The sequence below is a fragment of the Macrotis lagotis genome, chromosome X (genome assembly GCF_037893015.1).
Source record: "Macrotis lagotis isolate mMagLag1 chromosome X, bilby.v1.9.chrom.fasta, whole genome shotgun sequence".
Taxonomy (NCBI): Eukaryota; Metazoa; Chordata; class Mammalia; order Peramelemorphia; family Peramelidae; genus Macrotis; species Macrotis lagotis.
In genome coordinates this window covers 587,471,731-587,498,314 of record NC_133666.1, presented here as the reverse complement: position 1 = coordinate 587,498,314, position 26,584 = coordinate 587,471,731, and the positions used below count along the sequence as shown (strand labels likewise).

The following is a 26,584-nucleotide window of genomic DNA, read 5'->3' as shown; positions in this document are numbered from 1 at the left end:
TATATATATATATATATATATATATATATATATATATGTATATGTATTTTTAGGTTTTTGCAAGGCAAATGGGGTTAAGTGGCTTGCCCAAGGCCACACAGCTAGGTAATTGTTAAGTGTCTGAGACCAGATTTGAACTCAGGTACTCCTGACTCCAGGGTCGGTGCTCTATCCATGCGCCACCTAGCCTCCCCTGTATGTTATATATTAATGTGCTATATGTCTGGTTTGTTATCCAAGGAAGTCTGGTATCTCTTATCTTGCAGGTGGACTCAGAAAATAAACATTTATTAGTCCCAGGAGGGGAGAGAGTTGTTGCCAGTCCTCAATTCTCAGTTTTTAACCCACCCAATGAAGTGCTAGTCTTTGCTCTGTACTTTTCTAAAAACTATAAAAAGGGTAGTCATTCCCTACTGTGGAGTCTTACCTTTGTTGGGGAATCTGAGATCCTATTTATTGATAATTTTTCACTTTACTAAGAAATTGATTAAGCTTGGAACTTTGTGTATCAATCTGCCTTAATTTAGCTCTTACACTGTTCTTGGGATTAAGACAGGGATAAATCTGTGAGAAGAAAGTGTGGTTAGATAAATTTGAAATGGTTGATGGTTTTTAAAGACTTGAGAACTTTGATCAAGGCAATTACCAAAGATGATGCCATAAGAAGGATAATAAAATAATACCCACATCCTAGACTCTAGATGAAGAATAAGATATATTTTGGGATGTGGGAATGTGTCTTGTTAGAGTAGGGAATATTTGTTAAAATATTCTATATATTTTATTTTTCTTTCTTTTTTTTCCAGTAGGGAAGGGGTGGGAAGAGGGGCTATTAATAGCTTAGCAGAAAACAAAAAGAAATAAAAGAGAAAAAAGGTCATTTAAACTTTTTTTTTGCAAGGCAAATGGGGTTAAGTGGCTTGCCCAAGGTCACACAGCTACGTAATTATTAAGTATCTGAGATCAGATTTGAACCCAGGTATTCTTGACTCCAGGGCTGGTGCTTTATCCACTGCGCCACCTAGCTGCCCCTGTAAACATTTTTTAAAAAGAAAAGAGAATAGTAAAAAAGTCCCAAAGAAGTTATAGACAAGCAGGACAGCTTTGAAAACTACAAGTTTGATTCATAACATACCTTTTTTTTTTTAGGTTTCTGCAAGGCAAATGGGGTTAAGTGGCTTGCCCAAGGCCACACAGCTAGGTAATTATTAAGTGTCTGAGGCCGGATTTGAAGGCAGGTACTCCAGATCCGGTGCTCTATCCACTGCACTACCTAGCTGCCCCCTATAACACACTTTTAAAAATTAAAAGTATGATTGCTTTTAATAAATATTATTTATTAAATTTCAGCAAATATTTATTATCTACTACTAAGTACTTGAGGCAGGAAAGGGTAAAAAGAACTGCTTTTAAATAGTTCACAGGCTAATGAAAAAAAACCATGAAGACAATTATATACAGGATAAATTGGAAATAAACAACAGAGGGAGCAGGAGAAGTTTCTTTCAGAAAACAGAATTTTAGCTGATAGTTGAAGTAACCTAGGGAAGCCAGGAGGCAGAGATGATGAAGCAGAGTATTCTAGACCTAGAGAAAGACCAGGGGAATTGCTCAAGTCTGGCAGAGGGATAGCTCAGTTGTTTGTCCTTTAAAGATATCTGATGACATCACAGGAGAGATCTTAAATTGAAGTGGATGAAGTGGATTTAAGTGAGGCAGAGCTACACTCTCTTCCAGAGCTATCAAAGTCCAGTGGCAAATCAAAACTCAGGATAACTAGCAATGATCAGGATGCAGTGGATGATCCTGGCAATGCCTAACCCGTCACAGAACCTGCTTCAGCTATCCATCTTATCTATCTACCCATCCAGTCAGGGAAGCCTTCACAAGCTGGGGGTAGACATTACCTTAACTTATAAATGGGCTTCAGGGCTGTTGGTTACATTCAATGTGGTTTAAGCCATCTGCTGATATGGTTTAATGAGTGTGTTGTCTCTGAGCAGACTACAGTTTCTTGGAATCATGGGTGAAAGTTGAGTGACATGTGGACACCAAAGATGGATGAGCAGCCCTGGAAATGATCCAACAAGCCCTTACACTCGAGGTTCTAGTTCTCTCTGAACATGCCATACATTCCAAATAGTTCAATATATGGTAAGGGGAGGATAGAAGTTCTTTGTATATTTATGCATATATAGATTTATGTATATATATATATGCATAATGAGAGATGAGAACTCAAGAGATCCTATTGATTAATCAACTTCCCTCAACTCACTTATTGAAAAAGGTAAGGGACAGATAATAGTGACATTATTACCAACATAATAGGTATTGATGTTTAAAACAAAGGGCAAATAATTAACTATACCCTTTTATTCTTTTAGGAAATGTGAAGTTCTTTAGTCAAACTTGTTGGCATTAGAGGGCAGCTAAACATTGACTGGTCAAAGGATTGGCTCCCTCCTAAGGCACTAAGACCTTAAAAAGTTTATGGGGGGGGTAGGGTGGATATTTTGTAGCTACTACTTTATTTTTTAAAAATTTAAAAAAAATTTCCAATTTATTTTTAGCTTTTGTCAGTCACTCAATAAATACTTCTTAAATGCCATCTATGTAACTGGGAAGTAGATTACCAGCCTTATAATTAGACTCATCTTCCTGAGTTCAAATCCAGCCTCAGATACATACTAGCTATGTAAGCTTGGGCAAGTCACTCTACCTTGTTTATCTCAATTCCTCATCTATAATTTGAACTATAGCAGAAAACTGCCAATCATTCAAATATCTTTACCAAGGAAATTCCAAATGGGGTCACAAAGAGTTCGTACACAACTGAAAACAACTGAACAACAATAATAATATGTGCCAGACACTGTGCTGCATCAGAATATAAAAAAAGAAAAGAGAGTTTCTGCCCTCCAAAAGCTCACACTAGGGGCGGCTAGGTGGCACAGTGGTTAGAGCACTGGCCCTGGAGTCAAGAGTTCAAATTTGACTTCAGACACATAATAATTACCTAGCTGTGTGGCCTTGGGCAAGCCACTTAACCCCACTGCCTTGCAAAAAAAAAAAAGAATGAAGAAAAAGATGAAGGGTTGAATATGTTTGGAATTAGCTGGATTACTGGATATGTTTGGAATTAGCTGGAATACTGGAATTAGCTCAAAGAGGGAATAACATATGTACTCAGTTAAGTATATCTTAAAAAGGGGCAGCTAGGTGGTGCAGTGGATAGAGCACTGGCCCTGGAGTCAGGAGTACCTGAGTTCAAATCCGACCTCAGACACAATAATTACCTAGCTGTGTGGCCTTGGGCAAGCCACTTAACCCCACTGCCTTGCAAAAAAAAAAAAAGAATGAAGAAAAAGATGAAGGGTTGAATATGTTTGGAATTAGCTGGATTACTGGATATGTTTGGAATTAGCTGGAATACTGGAATTAGCTCAAAGAGGGAATAACATATGTACTCAGTTAAGTATATCTTAAAAAGGGGCGGCTAGGTGGTGCAGTGGATAGAGCACTGGCCCTGGAGTCAGGAGTACCTGAGTTCAAATCCGACCTCAGACACAATAATTACCTAGCTGTGTGGCCTTGGGCAAGCCACTTAACCCCACTGGCTTGCAAAAACCTAAAAAAAAAAGCTCACACTTGAATAGAAGAGACAATAAGCAAACTTAAAGCAAATTAAGTGGAAAATAATTACTAGAGAAAGGAATTAAAATTGAGAGGATTTGGGAAAGGCTTCCTGGAGAATACAGAATTTTAGTTGGGACTTGAAGGGACACAGGGAAGTCAGAAAGTAGAAATGAAGAGGGAGGACATTTGGGTTGGGGGATAGCCAATGAAAATGTTCAGAGATTGTAGATAAAGTATCTTGTTTGTGGAACAGCTGTGAGACCATAGTCATTGGATTGACAAATAAGTGGGAGAAAGTAAGGTATAAGAAGACTAGATAGGTGGGGGTGGGGATAGGAGGCTAGAATATGAAGGGCTTTGAAGGCCAGATGATTTGTAATTGGTTCTGGAATTCTGGTGGTTCTGACCTTTGGATTTTATTGAGTTGGGTGGTGACATGATTTATGCCTGTGCTTTAGGAAAATCACTTTGGTGGTTGAATGGACTGGAGTGGGGAGACTTGTGACAAGCAAAACATCCAGAAGGTTATTGCAATAATCCAAATATGAGGTGATTGCCTTCATCAAGGTGGTGGCAGTATCACAGGAGATAAAGGGATGTATTTGAGAGGTGTTGGAAAGGTTGAGTCAACAGGACTTGGTAACAGTTTCTATTTGGTGTGGGGTGAGAGAACCAGGAGTGGAGAATGACAACAAGGCTGTAAGTCTGCAAGATAGTGGAGTTCATGATAATGATAAGGAACTTTTGAAGGAGTGAGGTTTTAAGGGGAAAGAAAAATGAGTTGAGTTTTGGATGTATTGAAATTGTCTGAAAGGCAATTTAGAGATTTGAGACTGGAAGTTAGCAGAGAGATAGATCTAAGACTCAAAATCATATAGCAAGGATATGGAATCTGATGAGATCATCAAGTGGAACAAAATCAAAAGAGAAGAGAGAAGGGCCCAGGACAGAGCCCTGTAGAACATCTTAAATTAGTGGCCATGACCTGGATGAGGATACAGCAAAGGAAACAAAAGGAGCAATCTGATAGATAGGAGTAGAACCAGGTGAGAGGGATGCTCCAAAAACCTAGAGGACAACAGTGTCAGAGGCTGCAGAGAAGTCAAGGAGAATGAGGACTGACAAAAGGTCAATGGATTTGGCAACTAAGAAATCATCAATAACTTTAGAGAGAACAGTTATGGTGAAATGATAAGATCAGAACCTGGATTGTAAAGAGTTAAGAAGAAAATGAGAAAAGAGGATGCCTCTTCAGAAAATGTCCTCACTTTGAGCACATTTTATATTCTCATTATTAAAGAGAAATGTATTGATCGAGGCCTGTGAGTTATAGTTTTTAGAGCATAGACCCAAAGAGGTCTATAAATGACCCAAAGAGAACCCTGAACTGGGAGGTGGTAGCTCAGAAAAAAGTATAATGTGCAAAAATAAAAACAATCGCTTACTGAAACAAATGTGATTTCAGAAAGGTATGCTTCATGTTGAGAAAGGGTTTCAGTCTCATCTTTTGGCTAAAAAAAATTCACAGTTGTCTGTATTCTTTTGGTTCAATTGCCTGGAGACCTATGGTACTTCAGTGATTCTACCTTCTGGGGGGTGATTCTGGGATTCTCTTGCTGCTTCCCTATCTACCTTGGTAGTGTTCATCTCTTGACTTTCCTCTCTGTTCTCTGCTATGCCTCTGAAGTTGTCACCTACCTCGTCTTCCTCACCACTGACCTTCCTACTATGGACTTCCTAGTGATTCTGAAAGTCTGCCTACTATGCCTCTTTGGCAGCACCTGCTACAGCCATTGATGTTGGTGCCTTTTCTGTTTCCTGGGAAGCTTCGACCTTCTTTTATAGTGAGGACAGTTTGATCAGCAACCTTAGTGGTCAACACTCTTTTAGCTCTATAGTTTGCAGTTGTTATGTTATTCAATTGTTTTTAATTGGGGTTTTCATTTTATGACCCCAATTTGGTTTTTCTTGGGATTTCTTTCTGCAAATCATTTGACAGATGAAGAAACTGAAGCAAAACAGGGTTAAGTGATTTACCTAGGATCACATAGTAAATATCTGAAACAAGATTTGAAGTTAGGAAGATGATTTCCTGATCCCAGATCCAGAGCTTATCCACTGTGGCACCTAGCTAGGGTTAATTAGGTAACTAAGATCTCAAGACTTAATGTTCTCAAAGAAAGTTTCATAGACCAAACTCTGAACTGAGTATAGGTGGAGGAAATCTTTTTCTTTTCTTTCAAACCCCAGGATATAGGTAATATGATTTCCCCCATAATCATACCTTAGTAGGAATAACCATACACAATACACAAACCCCTTTCTAAGTGTCCATTCAATGCCTGTCATACTACATGTATTCTTCCCTTCCCACCTAACAACTAACATGCAACCATTCAAAATTGTCATGATATTTTGATAAACCTCGAGAAAGTGAAAGAAACACTAAAGGGGAGGATACAAAGACAGGTAAAATTTTTCCTTGGGTTTGTCTCAGTTTGTCCTATCTTTATTATTATTATTATTGTTATTATTATTGTTATTTCCTACAAAATACAGGTTTTATTCAACTGAAAAGTTCTTTTTCTACAGCTACAGTTGTGTAATGTCATATGGCAACAACAGGACTTTTTTAGACTCTCCCCTCACCTTTTCAATTTTATATGACATCTAAAATGGTCCTAAAATAAAAAAGAAAGACATTTAAATTCACAAAAAACTGTACATTATCAAAATGTCAATAAAACAATATTTGGTTAAAAATAAAAAGTTAGTCCCTTTTGCCACAAAAGGAATATGAGAACAACCTTTGCTGATGCTGTGATTTTTTTTTTTTTACTGTTAAACTGATGTGGTAGAAGATGGTATAGGATCTTTTTTGAGGACAGGGATAATGCTTGATTTTTAATATACCTACTCCCAAATACTTAAAATTTTCAGGAATGAAGATAGAAGGAAGAATGCCATTAACCGGATAGCTGGAGGGGGGAGGGGGCATTTCACGCCAACCCACCACCTCAGAATACTTGAACCTTGGGATTTGTGTGGAGTGAAGAGAGCACAAAGTGGAACAAGTGAGATTCCAGATCATCATTATTTCTCCCAGTAAGTTCAAAATTAATTTAGTATAATTTTTATAGTAGGAAAAATATTACTCTGTGGGGGATAGGATGAGACCTCAGTTAGGGACAGCTAGGAGATGCAGTGGACAGAGCATTGGCCTTGGAGAACAGGAGGATGGCAATTCAAATCCAGCCTTATATACTTGATTCTTACTAGCTGTGTGACCTTGGGGAAGTCACTTAACCCTGACTGTCTCATACCCAGGACCATCTCCAGGTTTATATCTGGTCCCTGAACCCAGACGGTTCTAAATGAGAAAGTGAGGCTTGTGATTTAGCACAGCAGCCCCTCACTCAAATCTAATTCACTTGCTTGTCATGGCATCACCTCCCTGATGTCAAGGTCTTCTTTGAGAACGAAGGACAAGCAACAATTCCAAACATTTACATAAACTTTGTTACATTTGCTACCTCTTTTTTTGCAAGGCAATGGGGTTAAGTGGCTTGCCCAAGGCCACACAGCTAGGTAATTATTAAGTGTCTGAGGCCACATTTGAACTCAGGTCCTTCTGACTCCAGGGCTGGTGCTCTATCCACTGCACCACCTAGCCGCCCCTTGCTGCCTCTTTTAAGCATAGAGAGAGACAACTGTCAAGTAGGATAAAATCTATTTGGGAATTTTGGAGTAACTTTGTGTGTAACATGTGAACCAGAAACCTTGATACTTGAGGTCCTTTCCTCCTACATCCAAGTCTAAGTGGGGGCAACCTTTCAGTCATCTGCAATATCTCTTCTAGTCACTAGAGGGTAGTAAATGTATGAGTTCTATTTAATATGGGCCAGTTATTATTTTGTCCATTTTGGATGAGGAAGCTGCATTTTTCTAATTTTGCATGTTAGCACTTCCTGAGTTCTAATTGAGAGGATCCAAATATTTAAAAGTGTAATTGCTGCTATGTTCTGGTTCTTTCTCTAACTCTTGCAATAATTAGTCTAGGCAACATAGATAATTGCAGTTTTATTATACAATTACCTTTCCACATTGTGCCTTTCCCCAATGCAGTTTATATTGAGGATTGGCATAAGAAATTATTTGGGATTTTTTGGGGAGCTTTGTGGAAGCTGAAGATAATACAGAAAAAGTTCAGAAACTTATAAATGCATAAAAGATTTGTATAGTATTGTATGATAGCAACATATTTTTATCTTTTAATGTCATTAATAATTCAAACTTCTCTGGTACAAAGGAAAGGAAAAAATTTTTTTATATGGATTTTTTTAGATCTTTGGGCTTCTATGCCTGTAACCCCCATGATTTAGAAGGAATGGTTACATGTGAAATTAAAATAAAGCATTCATACTCATGTACCCAACCCAATGAGATAGCTGTCACTATTTCTTTCTTCCCTCTCCTCTCAGTCATAATGCATCTCTACCACTTAGGGATAAAAGGAGGAAGGGAACCATTACTTGCAAATTCAAATAGTCTGATTGCTAATGAAGAGTCATTGTGATTATAGTAATATAGGGTCACAGATTTAGAGTTGTGAGAAATTTTAGATGTCATATAGTTCATCTTCATTTAACAGATGACGAAACTGAGTTCTAAAGAGGGGAAGTAACTTGTCTAAGGTTACACAGGTAATCAAATCAATCAATGATTTATATTGAGACCAGACATGTGATAGGTGCTAGTGATACAAAGACAGAAAAAAAAGAAACCATCTCTGCTCTCAAGATCATATTCCATAGAGAGAGACAACATGTACATATAGCCATATTCAGAATAAATATATACATGTATTGGAGGTCTGGTCTATATTCAAACTGCATCAACTTGCTTGGTAGATGCAACACCTCCTTGGAAAGAATTTTAGGGAGTTTGTTTCTGGAAGAATTATGATGACATAAAAGAGAAATGTCTTGTAGCAACTGTGGAGTACACAAATATACATTCCATGAGTGGTTCTGATTGGTTACATGGTGATAGGGATGCTCTTTGCCTTCAGAGCATTAAAAGGGTCTGTCATGAGCCACCACCTTTTTATCTCAGTCATTTTTATGGAATGTTGGTGTTGTATCTGCTTATCCTGCATAGAATTAGATTTTTAGATTTCAGATTAGATGTTCAGATTTCAAAGACTTGGTATAAAAATTAATTCTCCTGAGGTCAAGCTGGTTATGAGCTTCTTAGCAAACAGACTAAGCTAGTCTGGTCCTCAAACTACTCCATTCCTGGGTCCATATTTGAATCTTCTTCAGCTTGTTGCAACCTTCTAGAACTTGAGTTCAACTGACATAATCTTTTAACCTACCGTTCCTAACTTGGAACTGTAATTAGAGTGTAGTCACTGAAGCTTTTCTCCAAAAAACTGAAATGTATTGGGTGCTGATGACACTTTAACTCTTTAAAGCAGCATAGAGGGGCAGCTAGGTGGCACAGTGGATAGAGCACTGGCCCTGGGGTCAGGAGTACCTGAGTTCAAATCCAGCTCAAACAATAATTACCTAGCCGTGTGGCCTTGGGCAAGCCACTTAACCCCATTGCTTTGCAAAAACTAAAAAAAAAAAAAGCAGCATAGAAACAACTGATCTTAACACCCAATTAGCCAAAATAATTATTTAAATGGGAAGCTGCCAGGTGGTCCATTTCTTCCTTTCCTTTGTGCTTCATTGCCATGGCTTCCTCCAGGACCTACCACCTGCCCTGTTCCCCCCAGTCCATAGTGTGCTAACCTTTCTATTTATGGGAGGTAGTGTAATAGCTTTCCTGTGTCTTTTCAAAGGGACTTTGTCTTAGGGTCTCTCCTCTTGTCCTCAATTTAAATGTCAAGTAAATGAGATTATGTTTATCTCTGGTACATTTTATGAAATATCAAAATTGCTAGTTTTGGCTTTGCTTCCATCCCACAATAAAACACCCAAGAAGAATTTAGTAGAAGGGAATTTATACATATTAAACTTTATTTTCAGCTAGAGAGAGTACTGGGATTTACCTGTCTAAAGGAAGACCTGTAAGAATACCTCTCTATATCGCTATGGAAGAGTGCCTAATGGCTAATGAGTTAAGAGAAGGATAAGAGGAAGCATGCTACAGGAGACTGGCTTCTGAACTTGGAATCACAGGTCCTGAATTTGAATCTTGGTTCTTGTCACTTACTGACCTATGTGGCCCTGGGTAAGTCATTTCACTTCTCCCTAGTCTTGGTTCCTTATTTTAAAAAATGAGAAAGTTAGACTACATAATCTGCAAGCCCATTATAGCTCTAGGGCTATGCTGATAGACGACAGAGACATGACCAAAGTGACCCTGTCATGATCTTGCCATCTGACAGCTGTTCTTGACTGGGTGTAGGAGGATAGGGTTTTCAGCTACGAAAAGGCCACTCACTTGCTTAACATTGCCTAATGATGTTTCCTATAGTTCATTTCTATAATCCTTGAAGTTACTAGTAACTTACCTCAGTCTTTTCTCTTAGTAAGTTCTTTGCTCATCTGCTTGGAAGCTTTTTCATTCAGTCAATACTTTTCTTTTCTTTCTTTTTTAGAAAAATATTTTATTTAAGGCAATGGGGTTAAGTGATTTGCCCAAGGTCACACAGTCAGGTAATTATTAAGTGTCTGAGGTCAGAGTTGAACTCAAATCCTCCTGCCCTCTAGATAGTACTTTTCAAACTTTTTCAGTCTATAACTTACCTGTGCATATATTTTTTTTAGCTTTTGTAAGGCAAAGGGGTTAAGTGGCTTGCTCAAGGCCACACAGCTAGGTAATTATTAAGTGTCTGAGGCCAGATTTGAACTCAGGAAGTCCTGACTCCAGGGCCAGTGCTCTATCCACTGCACCACCTAGCTGCCCCTATAGTTTAAAATTTTATAGTGCAAACTGATCCTATATAATTTTCTTATTGATCTTATTTACAATTAATTGATATTGTCCTGCAACTGCCCTAAGTCATAACTCTTTGTCTCTAAACTTTAGTGCAGAGATTCAGTTGACCTATAATGGTTTAAGTTTAGAAATTCAGCTCTCTTGGTAATCACTGCTCTATTCTTGCCTCAAGGAATTCTTTTATCCTTGGGGGAATGTGTTTTGCTATAAGAGCTTCAGGTCTAATATCTTTACAGAACCAAATTATCCTTTAAGGATGTCTGATTTGTTCTCTAAAGAAGTCTGGGTCATTGTGGCCTCAAACAATGAACACTTCTTAGCCACAGGAGGGAAGGAGGCTATATTCTTCCCCACCCCTCAACGTGTTCCCTTGACCCCATGATGTCATTTACTCTGTTCTAATCTTTGTTCTGTATTTCTCAAAACCTAGAAAAAGGGAGCTGTCCTTTTGGTAGGGTAATTTGCAACTACTGACCAAAACTGGTGCAGATCAGGAGACCTTTCAAAATGATGAGGAGAAGCGGGGGAAAGACCAGAGTTTGGGGGCAGATTTCGGAGCTGACTGGAACTGCAGCTAAAGTTTTGAGGAAAACCTTGCTTAGCAAATGAGAAAGTGAAAGACTGAAAGTTTGAACCCAGTTCCTCTGACCCAGCATTCTTTCCATCGTATTTTCTGGCCCATACACTGGTGAAGCTGGAACTCAAACACTAGTCTCATGCTTTTCCCATTCTTCTAGACTGTGTCACCCTCACTCCAAATAGCCTCATTTAGCATTATTATGCCAACAAGGTCCTGGAGGGTAAATTAGTGAGGCTCACCACTGGCAGAAGGTTGAATGAATTCACCTGTGGGGGTGGGGGTGGAAGTGGGGTGGGGAAACAATCACTATACTGATGAGTGATGCAGAATTTTCTATTAGTGCATAGCAGCTGCCTTTTTCCTTCACTTTCACTTAATTGGGTCAAATGGGTTTAAAAGGAGGGTAAATGAAGATGCTTTAGGGATACTGAGCTGGTGTATTGAAGCTACTCTGTTTATACATTTTCTTTAAACCTGAATTTTGATGTTAAAGGATTTAGATACCCCAGTGTCCCAGAATTTCCATCTGATGTGTGAATTTTCTATCAATAAGATGATTAATGTGGATTTGCATGCTAGCTATGTCTATTTTTCCATGGTAAGTTTCTAAGTCTCCTGGTTTGATAAAACTGATAGCCAACTACAAGTAACTCACTTCTTAGAATTATGAGATACCCTTTGGCAAAGAAAGTAAAGATGGGAAATCTTATTGAGTACCTTTTATCTTTAAGCTGAAACTTTGCTTTTGGTATAAGAAGCTTTAGCCTTGGTGACTCATTGACTTGGTCTGTTAACATAAGCAAGTGCTTTGATTACATTCTGTAAAAACTAGAGATATAAATAGAATGATTCTAGTATTTTTCAAATGGAAGGGATTATATTTGGTCTAATTTCTTCCTGAAATAGGAATTTTCTCCACAACATTTAGCCTCTGTTTGAAGATCTCCAGTGATGGAACACTTATTATTCTTTGAAATAACCCTTTACATTTTTGGACTACTTCTTTTTTTTTAAAGTTTATTTATTGAAGGCTATGGGGTTAAGTGACTTGCCCATGGTCACACAGCTAGGCAATTATTATCTGAGGCTGGATTTGAACTCAGAACCTCCTGACTCCAGGGCCAATGCTCTATCCACTGTACCACCTAGCTGCCCCTTTTGGGCTACTTCTAGGAAGCTCTTTAGTTGATCTAAACTCTGCCTTTCGAAATCCATTGGTCTGAACCTTGTCTTCTAGGGTTCAAAAGAGTGAGTATAATTGCTTTTCCACAAGACAACCATTCAGATATTGGAAGATAGCTACCAGGTCCTACAGGAGTCTTTTGTCCCTAATCTGGGCTCAGGATCCCTAGTTCTTTTAAATGCCCCAGCTCCCCTCCCATGACAGAACTTCAAGTCTTTTCACCAAGTGATGATATTATCCTAAAGTTGGAAGGATCTCAGAAGTTATCTGGTCTAACCCATGCCTGAAGCAAGAACCCCTCTACAGCACCAATAAGTAGTCATCTGGCTTCTGCTGGAAGACCCCAAAAGATGACAAACTAACTAATTTTTAACATAATCCATTTCAATTTTAGACTGTTTTCAGTATGCTAAATGTGGGACTAAATATTATCTTTATACTTTTTAGACTAAGAGCTCCTTAAGGGTCTTAGAATATAGTAGGCTCTTAGTATGTATTTATTGGCTATCTATCTAACTCTCTAACCCTTCTACCTTCCATGCCTTATTTTGTCCTCTGGGACCAGGCAGAAAAAGACTATTTTTTCCCCCTCCAAAGCAATCATTTAAATATAAGAAGACAGCTATCCAGTTTTCTTTTTCTCTAGGTAGGTTGTTATTCCTAGTTCCTCTAAATAATCCTCCTCTGTCATGACTTCACACCCCCTCACTGATCTGGTTTCCTTCTGGAGCTGTCCAGCTTGAAAAAATGGGTTTGAATAAAGAACTTATTTATTTGCAAGTCTTTTGGGGGAGAAGGAAGTAGTGATATTGGGAGTAGAACTCCTGGGTGGGAGACCCACCCAATTTTGCTACTTAATTCCCTTAAGCAGTGAACAAGCTCCCTAATCTTGCTTGATCTCCATTTCCTCTTTGAAAAATGAGAGGATTGGATAATCAATCTCTTTGGTCTTTTCTAACTTCAAACTCCTATGTGTTTATAATCCAGAGAATGCTGGAGTTGGAGGGGGTCATACGCCCCCTAAGGATCCAGAGTTAGGGGCAACTGGGTGGTACAGTGGACAGAGCACTTTCCCTGGAGTCAGGAGGACCTGAGTTCAAATCTGAACTCAGACACTTAATAATGGCCTAGCTGTGTGATCTTGGGCAAGTCACTTAACCCCATTGCCTTAAATAAATAAAATCTAAAAAAAAAGATTCAGATCTAGAAAGGTCAGAAGAGAGGGTCCCAAAATTTTCCAATGGAGAATGAGATCTGGGTGGGAAGACCTCTTATTCTATAGGACTTCCAGCCAAAGGGTGGGAACCTTCTGGATGAGATATTTAACATTTAAGTTCTTAGTCAATACAGCTTTAATAGTGAGGGTAGTAAGCCTGGCTCCATTGCCTCCATGTTAAAAAGGCAAAGAATGTTTTATGGACTGCTTACTATCAAAAGTACTTAAAATTCTGCTCAAGGGTTCTTCCAGAATCTCATTCAATGTACATGTTTATTTCAAAAATGTCTTGAAGCTTCATGGAGATATAGGTTTTGGAGCTAAAAAGGGACTTTAAAGATATGGCTCTAGGAGCCTAAAGGTTCTGGCTCTAGGAGCCTTAAAATTATAGCCCATTAGCTCGCTCTAGGTGTTTTAAAGATAACAGCTAGGGGCAGCTAGGTGACACAGTGGATAGAGCATTGGTCCTGGAGTCAGGAGGACCTGAGTTCAAATCTGACCTAAGACACTTAATAATTACCTAGCTATATGGCCTTGGGCAAGCCACTTAACCCCATTGCCTTGCAAAAAAACTAAAAAAAAATATAGCAGCTAGTTGGTACATTGGATAGATAATTGAGCAGGAGATCAGGAAGACTCTTCTTCCTGAATTTAACTTTGACTTCAAGCTCTAGCTGTGTGATCTTGAGTCAGAGTTGGACATGACTGAAAAGACCCAATAATAATAATAATAATAATAATAATAATAATAATAATAATAATAATAATGATGATGATATATATATAAAATCTCATTTGTTGGAGTTAGTTAAGAGCTACAGAAACTACCCCCATTTTATGAAGAAGAAAACAGTACTCGGCAAAGTTAAAGAATTTTTCCATAGTTACTTAGATATGTCATACTTGGAATTCAGACAATCTTTTTTTTATTTTTGCAAGGCAACGGGTTAAGTGACTTGCCCAAGGTCATATAGCCATGTATTAAGTGTCTGAGGTCAGATTTGAACTCAGGTCCTCTAGACTCTAGGACTGATACTCTATCCACTAGGCTACCTACCTGCTCCAAATCTAGACATTCTTGAGTCCAAATCTAGAACCCTGTTATTCTACACTGTGCTTCTTCCTACAAGGGAATCTAGGATACATGGATAGTTTGAAGCTTATAAACTGTCCCATTTTCTCTACTCTGCTTGTTCCAACAAGATCTAGTAAGATTGCAAAATTTTGAGGGAATCTACATACCCTTTAATGCCAAAAATCATAACCTCCTGTTGCTGATCAGTCTTTAATAGTTGCTGTGCCTCTAAAACTTCACTGCCCTGCAGCCTACTTGGAGATGAGCCTCTCCAAATTTATATAAATTGGTCTTAATTCAGGACCAAGGTGCTATGTAAAGTGAGTTTTCTAAGGTCCTGCCTAACTGACATTTTAGAATTCTTTGCTAAAATTGTGAGAAGTGTGTGTGTGTGTGTGTGTGTGTGTGTGTGTGTGTGTGTTGGGGGGGGTCACTCAAAATCTTGGGAAGTGCTTTAAAATCAGGTCATGGACTGGGGAAATGAGCAAACAGAAAAAAAAGGAACCTGACCATAAATAATTACTTTGATCCCATGGAGGATCAAAACACATTCTGAAGCTGTCAAAGTCAAAGCTTCTGTATCCAAAGCCTCCAAGAAAAATAGAAATTGGTCTCAGGCTATAGAAGAGCACAACAAAGATTTTGAAAATCAAGTAGGGGAGGTAGATGAAAAATTGGGAAGAGAAATGAGAGTGATGCAGAAAACCATGAAAACCAATTTAGCAGCTTGATGAAGGTGATACAAAAAAATACTGAGGAAGACAACACATTGAAAACCAGTTTAGGTCAAATGGAAAATGCAGTCCAAAAGGTCAATGAGGAGAAGAATGCCTTGGTCAAATAGAATTGGTCATATGGAAAAGGAGATAAGAAAGCTCTCTGAAGAAAACAACTCCTCCAAATGTAAAATGGAGCCAAGGGAAGCTGATGACTTTGTGAGAAATCAAGAAACAATAAGACAAAATAAAAAGAATGAAAAAACTAGAAGAAAATGTGAAATATCTCATTGGAAAAAGAACTGACCTGGAAAACTGATCCAGAAGAAATAATTTAAAAATTGAAGTCGTGTCCAGGAAAAGAGCCTACACTTCGCTTTTCAAGAAATAATCCAGCAAAATTTCACTGAGATACTAGAAGCAGAGTATAAAAATAGAAATTGAGGGAATCCACCAAACACCTCCTGAAAGAGATTCCCCCCTTCCAAAAAATTCTCACAGGAATATTATTGCCAAATTCCAAAACTCCCAAGTCAAAGAGAAAATACTACAAGCACTCAGAAAGGAGCAATTCAATTATCCTGGCATTTCAGTCAGGATTACACAGAATTTGGCAATGTCCACATTAAGGGTTCATAGGGTTTGGAATATGATATTCTGGAAGGCAAAAGAACTTGAATTACAACCAAGAATCAACTTTCCAATAAAACTGAACATCCCCTTTCAGGGGAAAAGATTGACTTTCAATGAAATAGGGGAATTTCAAACTTTCCTGTTGAAATCACCAGAGCTGAATAGAAAGATGGCCAAGTACAGGATTCAGGTGAAGCATGGAGAGGGTGGATGGGAAGAGTAAATTATGAGGGATTTAATGATGTTGAACTGCTTATATTCCTGCATGGGAAAATGAAACTGATAACTCATATGAACTTCTTATTTATTAGAGCAGTTAGAAGAAACATATATAGATAAGGCACAGGAGAGAGCTCAATATGAAGGTATAATATATTATAAAGATGTGTCAATGAACACAAAAGGAATGTACTGGTAGAATGGGCTAAGATATTTCATGTAAAAGAGTCAAGAAAAATGGAGTATAAGGGAAGAAGAGGAGTGGGAATGTATAAACCTTCATTCTTATTGGAAATGGCTCAGTGAAGACACAATATGCACATTCAATAGGGTATAGAAATCCATCTTGCCCTAGAGGGAAAAGGTGAGGAAGGAGATGGGAGAAAGGGGACAGGACAAAGGGGAGATGAGGGGAGGTGGGTGTAGGTGATAGAGGAAAGGGAAAATCATGGGAGAGGGTAATCAGATACACACTTTTTTTTTGCAAGGCAGTGGGGTTAGGTGGGGGTCACATGACTAGGTGGCTGTTGGGTGTCTGGGACCAGATTTGGACTCAGGTCCTCCTGGCTCCAGGGCTGGTACTCTGTCCACTGCATCACTTGGCTGCCCCACAACATATATTTGAGGATGGACAATGTGAAAGGAGAGAGAATAGAATAAATGGGAGTAGGAAGGAATAGAGGGAGGAAAATACAGTTAGCAATAGCAACTGTGGGGGGAAAATGTTGAAGAAACTTCTCTGATGGACTTATGATAAAAAATGCAATCTATGATGGTATCTGAAAATAGACTGAAGAGCAATTTTTTTCTTTTTCTCTCACTTTATTTTTGTGAGGTTTCTCAATCTTTGTGGGGGGGAATTATATTTACTTTTACAGCAAGACTATTATAGTAATTTGTAAATAAATAAGTAAATTTTTAAAAATTGTGAGAAGCAAGTACAATTTAGGAAATGTGATTCCTAAAGGCCAATCCCCAGACAAGACTGATGACAATTTTCTCCCCAAAGCACATTCCCCTATATACTAGTGGACATTTTATAATTTTTATTATTATTAAACTGAGAGGTAGTGAGGAATAGTGAAGGGAAAAAAAGGTTGACCTTGGAGTCAGGAGATCCAGGTTCAAATCATACTTTTTTTTTTTTTAGAGCTCTTTCCATTTTATTTGAAAACAATCCATTTCATTATTTCTTATGGCAAAATAATATTCTGTTAGATTCACAGATCACAATTTGTGAATGGGGTTCATTACAATAGATGGGCCTTCTTTAATTTCCTTTTGGAGACTAATAAGAAAATATCTGCCACAGATGCTATTGTCCTTATGGGTCCTTTTCCTCATGGTTCTATCTATTTGGGGTCTAGACCTAATAGTAGCAGAGTTGGAATAAAAGGTATGTTTGCACACTGCATTCTTGCTTATCCTCATATTGGCTTGCCATTAGCGATCCTGTGGACTATTTTCAGTTCACACTTCAGGTCATCTCTTCAGTTTCTTTCTCTTTCTCCTCTGTTTTATCATCAGTTTCCTCGACTGCATCAGGAGGATCTGGTATTACGAATCCATCAGTCAGTTTATAATAGACGATTGTGGAATCAGACTCTACTATGGCCAGGGAAATCGACATTGGGGAATCTGGTTCAACTTGCAATTTGCAAGCATGTGTCATGATCTCTCTTATTCTCTCATGACTGAAAGATGCATGAACAGATGTTGGCACCACAATCTGTAATCTTTTCCCTTCCTTCTCACGACCATGGAGGCAGATGAGCCAGTTTCTACCTTCCAGAAGGTCTAGGTAAACTAAGAATGATGTATAAATTTGAGAAGTCTCTGCCACATCTAACTCCTGCATCTCCAAAAACTGCGGGTGGCCGGTCACCCAGTCGTGCCGTCTGCCGGGGGCTGCTAGGGCCAGGTGCAGGCTGCCCTCCATGCTGGCCGTGGTGCAGCGCGGCTTCGCTCCGCCGGCGGTGCGCCCCGACTTCCAAATCATACTTTTGACCCTTATCAGCTGTGCAATCATGATTAGGTTGCTTACCTTCTCAACCATAAGATTTTTCAAGATTATGAGGTGGGGAGGTGGGAAGGAAAGGGAGCATAAGAGGTTAAGGGGGAAGTAAGAAGTAAGGAAATGGGTAACGGAGTCGGGGATTGGTGGGTAAGGGAGGGAGGGTGGTTTAGGGAGAGGGGTGGTACTAAGGGAGGGAGGGGGATAAGGGAGTTTAGGGGGGGGAATTTAATAAACTATCCTGAATCCTATCAATAAAATAATTGGGTCAACAAATATACAAAGGCAGTTAAATATCACTGGATTTTATCTTCATTAAGCTGAGTTCAAATTCTCACTGTTACATTGTACCCATTGACTTTTTGTTTTTACAAGACAGTGGGGTTAAGTGATGCCCAAGGTCACACAGCTAAGTAAGAATTAAGTGTCTGAGGCTGGATTTGAACTCAGGTGCTCTATCCACTGCGCCACCTAGCTGTCCCCCCCAGCCGCTCCCCCAATTGACCTTTTAATAAGTTATCTAGACTATCTGAACTTGTCTCCTCATTTATAAAAGGATAATGTCGGTGGTGTCATTTCATGATCTCATTTGAGGGTTGTTTGGCAAAGATTTTGGAGTGGTTTGCTATTTCCTTCTCCAGCTCATTTGACAGGTGAGGAAACTGAGGCAAACAGGGTTAAGTGATTTGTCCAGGGTTACATAGCTAGGAAGTGTCTGAAACTAGATTTCACAGTTGTATGTGGAATTCACAAAGAGGTACTGTCCTGACTTGGGCTCCAGGTGTTATATCCATTGTGTCACCTAGCTGTCCTGAGATAATGCATATAAAATATTTTTGTTATTGCTCATCATTGAAAGGAAACGTCTTATGGGGCAGCTAGGTGGCACAGTGGATAAAGCACCTGCCCTGGAGTCAGGAGTACCTGAGTTCAAACCCAGCCTCAGACACTTAATAATTACCTAGCTGTGTGGCCTTGGGCAAGCCACTTAGCCCCATTTGCCTTGCAAAAACCTATAAAAAAAAAAGGGAACTTCTCCTTAAGTGTGAAATCATTTTCATGCCACAGAATGATGTTTTTCAATTATAAATCTAGACCATGACCTAACTCTTCTCTCCCTTAATAGAGTTATCACTTTAACCATCATTCTATAGCCCTGAGGCACTTCACAAAGTTCTTCTGAGATCAGGCTGGAAAAAAGAAGGAACAAGCAGAGAAATTTCTTCAGTAAGTAATCAAAAGGGGAGGAAGTTATCTTCTGGAAAATATCCTGGTGAGTACAAACCATGAGGCTATAATGTCCTGGAATAGATGTAACTGAGTCAGTGGTAAAAAGATAAGATAGGAGTTTGAGGGTACTGCTAACAAATGATGTTATATCACAGAACATAAGAATTGGAAAGGCTCTCAACATATATTGACCCAAACCCCAGAGCTTTGATAACATCCTTGGCATGTGGTCACCCAGTCTTTACCAGTGTTGGAGGGGACTGACCACAAAAAGCTCAACTTTTATGAACATGTGTAACATGTGAGGCTGATGCCATCCCCTTGTGAGCTTTGGAGCATGTAGACATTCTAGAACTAGCTCCTATCCACTAACCACATAGTTAAGAGATTATTTCTGAATAGTTCCTGAACCAGATCTGGGGTATATTCAAAAGGCACTACTAGCTGACCAAAGTGTCTTCTGCCTTCTTCTCTGGTGAGGAGGTAAGGACTGCTGTAAGCCTTTGGTGGATGAAAAAATCTTGGGCTTCTATCTCTATACCAAAAGTGACATTTCATGGGTGAGCTTATGTCAACCCTCACGATCTTGTGATTGTTTTTATTTATGCCAGAGCTTACACCAAACTTGGTGGCCAACTGTGGTTAGTGGGCTTGAGTCATTTACAGAATGTCCATGTGGGCATTGTGCTAGTTGTGCCTACTCATAAGAGTTGGGTTTGTTGGCCAGTCCTCCATTACACTAGCAAAGGATGGATTGAGCACTCCTTAGGGATGATGGATAAACAATTCTATGCATTAATCCTCTGTCTGTGTTCATTAAACAAACACTTAAAGTTTAATATTGGGGACTCTTACAGAAGCCAGAGTGTGTAGACTGGTCAGATGGCCTGCAGAGCCTGGAAGAAGCACTTAGGATTGAGAAGACTATTAACAAAGACCTATTGGAACTACACCGTAAAGCAAAAGAGAAAAATGATGTACATGTAAGTAAAGAATTGAGGCTTTTTATGTATTCATTACCTATTATTTAAATGACTATAGTGTATAGAACACTCAATAGAGTGCTGGGGGAAATGAAAAGTTTAATTAGTCATTGGCCTCATGAAAATTATAGTCCAGAAGGGAGAATTACAAATTACACATGTAGTTATTTTATAATGTCTATTCGAGTTAAATATATTGATTACAGAGTATGGCATAATGAAAAGAAAATTAGTTTTGAATTGGAGAAGACCCAACTGGGTTCAAATCTTCCTCTGGAACATCCTGATTGTATGTGCTAGTTTGTATGTACCAGCAACTCTTTACAAGTGATTTCTTTCATTGTAGATAAGGTGACAATCTCCATTATTCGGGGGGAATTCTTTACTGGAGTTTTCAATACTGATAAAATCACAGTTTTGGTAAAACAAGTGTATATGTCCAAATTTTTGTGCAGTTTTAAATTTTAATCATTTTAGAAGCAAAAATTCCATCAATTTATAAAAACAGAATTTAAAATTATTTAAATTTCTTATATTTATTTATTGATTTTACATTTATTTAACCTGTTATCATGTGTTGGGTTGGGTGTAAAACAGTTTTTGGATGAAACTTAGAGAAATGGATTAATATAGGAAGACTTCTTACTGGACTACCTTTGACTTCCTCATCAATCTCTATCAGACTTTTTCCTTTTAGGGTCCAGTCAAAACTGTCAGATATGCATCAAAACCTAATTCTTTGGATAATCTTAAGCTATATTTACTGGTACAATTCTTTCAGTCATTGAACAGCAACTGATAAGTTTTTATGAAGTCAAAAAATGGACTAGTGTGACACATCACACCAGATTATAGTTTTGTTGAATTCTAATACAATACATTTCTGTATTTAAAAATTTTAAATAATGTTTCAATTTTTTTAGGCATTCAGGGTTAAATGGCTTGCCTAGGTCCACACAGCTAGTGAGTGTCTGAGGCTGGCTTTGAATTCAGGTCCTCCTGACTCTAGGACCAATGTTCTATACACTGTATCACTTAACTGCCCCAAATGTTGTTTTCAAAATAAATTTGTAGCATTTATATCTTTTGAGGTTGCTAAAGCTTAAAATTACTCCAAGACTTTTGGAAAATTGTATATATTTATATGTGCATACATATTTATATAAATAAAGATTTTAATATACATATAAATGTATAGCAAGAAATGTAATTCAAGGTCCTAGGGGAAAGGTATTAAGTGAGCAGGAAGTTGGGGAAGGCTATATAGTAGAAGTGGTATTCAGATTGGGCTCTAAGAAGGACTTCTTTTGTTTATGTCCTAGGCCTTCTGGACAGTTTGGGGAAGCCTATGAACTCTTCCTCAGGGTAATTTTTAAATGTGTGAAATAAAATATAGTATTACAAAGGAAATGAATTATATGGAAATTGGGTTATTAAAATATAAGTAATAACAACAACAAATTCACAGACCTCAGGTTAAGAATCCTTGCTTTAAGGGATGAATAACATTTCAGGGAAAGGAGATGATTAGGCTCAAGGTCAGCTTATGTAAAGACAATTTTTAAAATAAAGACTAATAATTGTGAGAATCTTGTCTTAAAATTTAGTCTTGCTCAGGAAACTTTCCTTTCAAATATTAAGAATTGGTCATATTTTCAGAGATTTAGAGCTGAAGGAAACTTGGAGGTCATCTATTAGTTACTATTTTAACAATATTAGTAGTAATAATAGTAATAATAGATAACATTTTCAGGTTTGCAAAGGTATTTATAAATTACCTTTATAAAGGTAATGAAATGATATTATTATTTCCATTTTACAGATGAGGAAATTGAGACAAACAGATAAGTGATTTATGTAGGGTCATAAGGCTAGTGAGGGTCTAAGACAGGATTTGAATTCAGATTTTCATGACTGCCTGGAAAGATTCTCTCTAAACCTTATGCCTGGTTGCCTATTTGAACCTCCCTTATTGCATTTATGCTCTGTAGGCTCCATTATCTTCTACCTCAAATGTCCAAGCAGCAAGAAGACTTGCTTCATTAATATGTTGAAGTTAACATAGTATGTGACCACAGAAGCCAACTCTTTTAATGGAGGTAGAGACTGAGATTTGGAAAAGGAAATAATTTGTCCAATGAGAAAAGATTATTTCTTTCTTATATTTATAATCAATTATTGAATTAAGCTTAAAGGGTTTTCTACTTTCTCATCCAGAAATCAACCATCGTAGGAAATCTTAGGGAAAAACTTATCTAACCAGGCTGAGAGAATTGATGAATTCCTGATCATTGAATTTAGTCAGACAGATCTGGGGTAGAAGTGGATTCCCTCTTGAGGTATTTATCATATACATAAATACAGTGTGTGTATGTATGTATGTATTTTATATATATGTGTATATATTTATACACATATATACACACATACCCAATATAGACAAGTCTCTTTGACCAAGACTTGAGTGATCCAAGTCACTGTACCCAAAAGCCCCTTAATAGAATGAGCCCACATCTCATTGTAATATTCATTCTCATTAATTATTAAACGATCAAAGTTGACTGCCACCCTCAGGAATATCCACCCTTCCAAAGCATATAAACTATGAGCCTAGCACCATGACTGGTCCTTGGCATCTAATAGTGTCCCTGATATTTTGTTAATAAAATGCTAGAATTATTAACAAAATAATTACTCAGAAACTATGTCTTTTAAACTTTTAAAACACCACACAAAGGAAAGATAGTTATTAATTGGGATCATGTCCAGGTTTGTCACTCCAAAGTCAATAATTTATTGATTTTCATCTAATCACATGGTATTTTCCATTCAGCAGTAGAGGATCTTAGATTTCAAGATGGTAGGTAGGAATCTTTGAAATCATTTGAAGAAACACACAAAAATCAAGTAACTTGTTCAATATCATATAAAGTAGTAAATGATAGAAGTAGGATTTGAATCCAGGATTTCTGACTCTAAATCTGTTCTTCTAGACCAGTAAATTGGTTTTCTTTGCTGTTCTCAAGCAAGATGCTCCATCTCTCGTATCCATGGAATTCTCTCCATTCTTATTTGTACCTTTTAGTTTCCGTCAGGTCCTTCCTTCAGGAAGAAGCCTTTCCTGATTTCTCTTAATAGTTAGATCTTTTCTCTGAGATTATCTCCAATTTATTATATATATAATATATATTACATTACATATGTATACATACATGCATACATATGTAGCAGGTGTGAATATATGTATAAAGAACCTAGTTGGTTGCATATTTTCCCCAAGCTCCTTCAGGTTAGAGACTGCTAGTTGCCTTTCTTTATATTCCCTGTGCTTAGCACAGGGCCTCAATTACAATAAGTGTTTAATAAATGCTTCTTGACTTGTCTTATTTTGACTTTTGGGTAGTTTCTTCAATCCCAAGTAGAAGAGGTCAAAATTGGAACTCTGTGTTGTTTGGCCACCAGCTCTTCTTCTGTCTGGGAAGAATGTACAATGTAAATAGAGGATTAGATGATTAATCATTATTGACAATATAATCAATATTAATTATGTTATTGTGTTATATTTTTGTATGTTAAGGTTACATATATTAATGTATTTTTCTAGAATTAAATAAGTTATTAATTTCCCATTTTTGAGATGCCAGTCTATTGCCATACTTAGGAAAGAACAAAGTACTGGATTTGAATTTGGAAGACCTGGGTTCGAATTCTACCTCTGCTACTTATGACCCACATTTATGGTCCCAGGGATGGACCCAAGTTTCTCATCTGGAAAAAAGAATGGGTACAACCAGATGAAGTCTAGGGTTTCCTTCAGCTTTAAGGCTGATTATAAGAAAAAAGAGAGGTAGGTATTTTGATGTTGTGAACTCTAAAGATTGAAAATGTTAAAATAGTTAAAATAACAAAATATAGATTAAACATGAAATTCCATTTCTGGAAGGTTTCCTTCTATAGATGGAGACTATCTGTACAAGATGATCACTCAGAACTGAGGGGGAGACACAGTCATATTTATCCTAAAATAAAGGATGGGGAAATCCATGACCTCTTTGGTGGCCTTACAATGAAGGCTGCATAATCTAGATTATTCAAAGGGTATCTAGGCAGTATAGTGGTTAGAACTTTGGTCCTGAAGTCAGGAGGACCTGAGTTCAAATTTGACCTCCAGACACTTAAAAGCTATGTGCCTTAACTCTGATAGTCTTGGATATAGGGTCAACTTCAGTCATCTTGATCCACATCTGGCCTCCTAACTCAAATCCAATTCACACTAGTAAATCCAATTCTAATAATGATATTCTCGGTTGGATTACTCTTCAAGGTCGATAAAGAGAATAGTGTCAAATGACATGGCATGTCATGGCATCATCTCCCTGGTGTCTTGATCTTATTTGAGAAGAAAAGACAAATTATTATTATTATTATTATTATTATTATTATTGTCATTGTTATTATTGTTATTATTAGTAGTATTTCTCAAATTCTATCAACCTTATACAATACTATTTGATCAATTGTAATCTCTTCCTGGATTTTAAGCATCATGAGGGCAGGACAGGTCTTACAGAATCCTGATCATTATCTTCCTCAGTTTGTAATTAACATAGAGGGAGATCGCCATTGAAGTAAGAAGTTACCTGTTGGCAGAAGGTGATTGTAGTGGTATGAAGGCTAAAGAAATCAACCTTTTTTTAAAACCAGAAATATAGTTGAAGATAATAATAATAATATTAACAATTATTATTATTATTATTATTATTATACTTCAACAATGTTAAGTTAGCCTAATTATAAACCCTAAGAAGGAATTTCTTCAGTTTTATTGATGCCTTTAAAAAACTCAACATTTGGTACTGAGGCAGCTGGTGGAGCAGTAGATACAATGCTAAGCCTGGATTCAGGAAAACCTCAATTTAAATCTGGTCACAGGTGCCTGATAGCTGTGTGACTCTGGGTGAATCATTTACCCCATGTTTGCCTCAGTTTCCTCATCTGTAAAATGGGCATAATAACTTCTACCTCATAATGACTGTTGTATTTGTAAAAAAAAAAAAAACCTGGTACCTTGTAGATCCTATACAAAAATGCCACTTTCCCCCTCTTCTTTTCCCTTTGCAATATACTCCTTCCTTGGAACATAAACCTAAGCAAAAGCAGTGGGGAAAACACCACAGTATCTAAGTAGATAGCCAGAATTATACTCCTGCAGTCTTTTCTGCTTCCATATATCAAACCCTTTATTAAAAGGTGTTTGTCTTTCATCTTGTGTTTACCAGAAAAACTCTCGGTCACATGCATAATTCTTATTGGTTTTCTAGATTTTACAATGACCACCATCTATTTCCCACACTTTAGTGCAGGAATGAATAGATTATATGAGACTTTAGGAAATTAAAGATCTTAAATGTTTCTTTCCGACAGCTCTGTAGCTTTTTGGAGTCTGAATTCCTTGATGAACAGGTGAAGATCATCAAGCTGCTTAGAGATCATATCACTAACTTAAAGAGATTGGGAGTGCCTGGAAATGGTATTGGGGAATACTTGTTTGATAAGTTTACACTAGGAGAAAACTGTGGAAGTTTTCCCTAAGACCTTAAGGCCTTGGACCCTTGAGCTCAACCTCAAATATATAACTCCTTTCTCTCCAGACCAATAATAAAAAGATAGCATCTAGACTGTGACTTTTCCTTCAGTGATTCTCTTGCATGACCAGCCTTTACCTGTCTGTGTTGAAAGTGTTGGGTCAATAGACAAGAAGGAACCATAGTAAAATGTGAGTTAGCAGCTCTGTTCAATTTCATATAAATTATGTGAAGTTCCTATTTTTTATGTAAGGTGTTATACTAGGATGATGGAGGCAAATTTATATAGTCTTTGTTCTCAGGGAATTTGAATTTTAGAATTCTATACAATATAATCACACCATTTTGAAAGGGGAAAAATAAGAATGAGCATGTGGGGTTGGGAGATAGGGGAAGGAGAAAAGGAAATCAGAGAAGGCTTCAAAGTAGTAATATTTGAACTATTTCTTTAAAATGAGGATTATGAGGAATTGATATAGACTCATTCTACATATGGAGATACAACCTTCAAGAATGCACAGAAATAGGAGATGGAATGTTATATATGGGACACAGAGCTG

At 37.6% G+C, this 26,584-nt stretch overlaps 1 pseudogene; it reads left to right on the top strand.

Moving 5' to 3' along the window:
- Positions 1–26,031, top strand: part of LOC141499386 (ferritin heavy chain A-like) — a 34,835-nt pseudogene extending 8,804 nt beyond the window's left edge.
- The last annotated feature ends 553 nt before the right edge of the window (positions 26,032–26,584 follow it).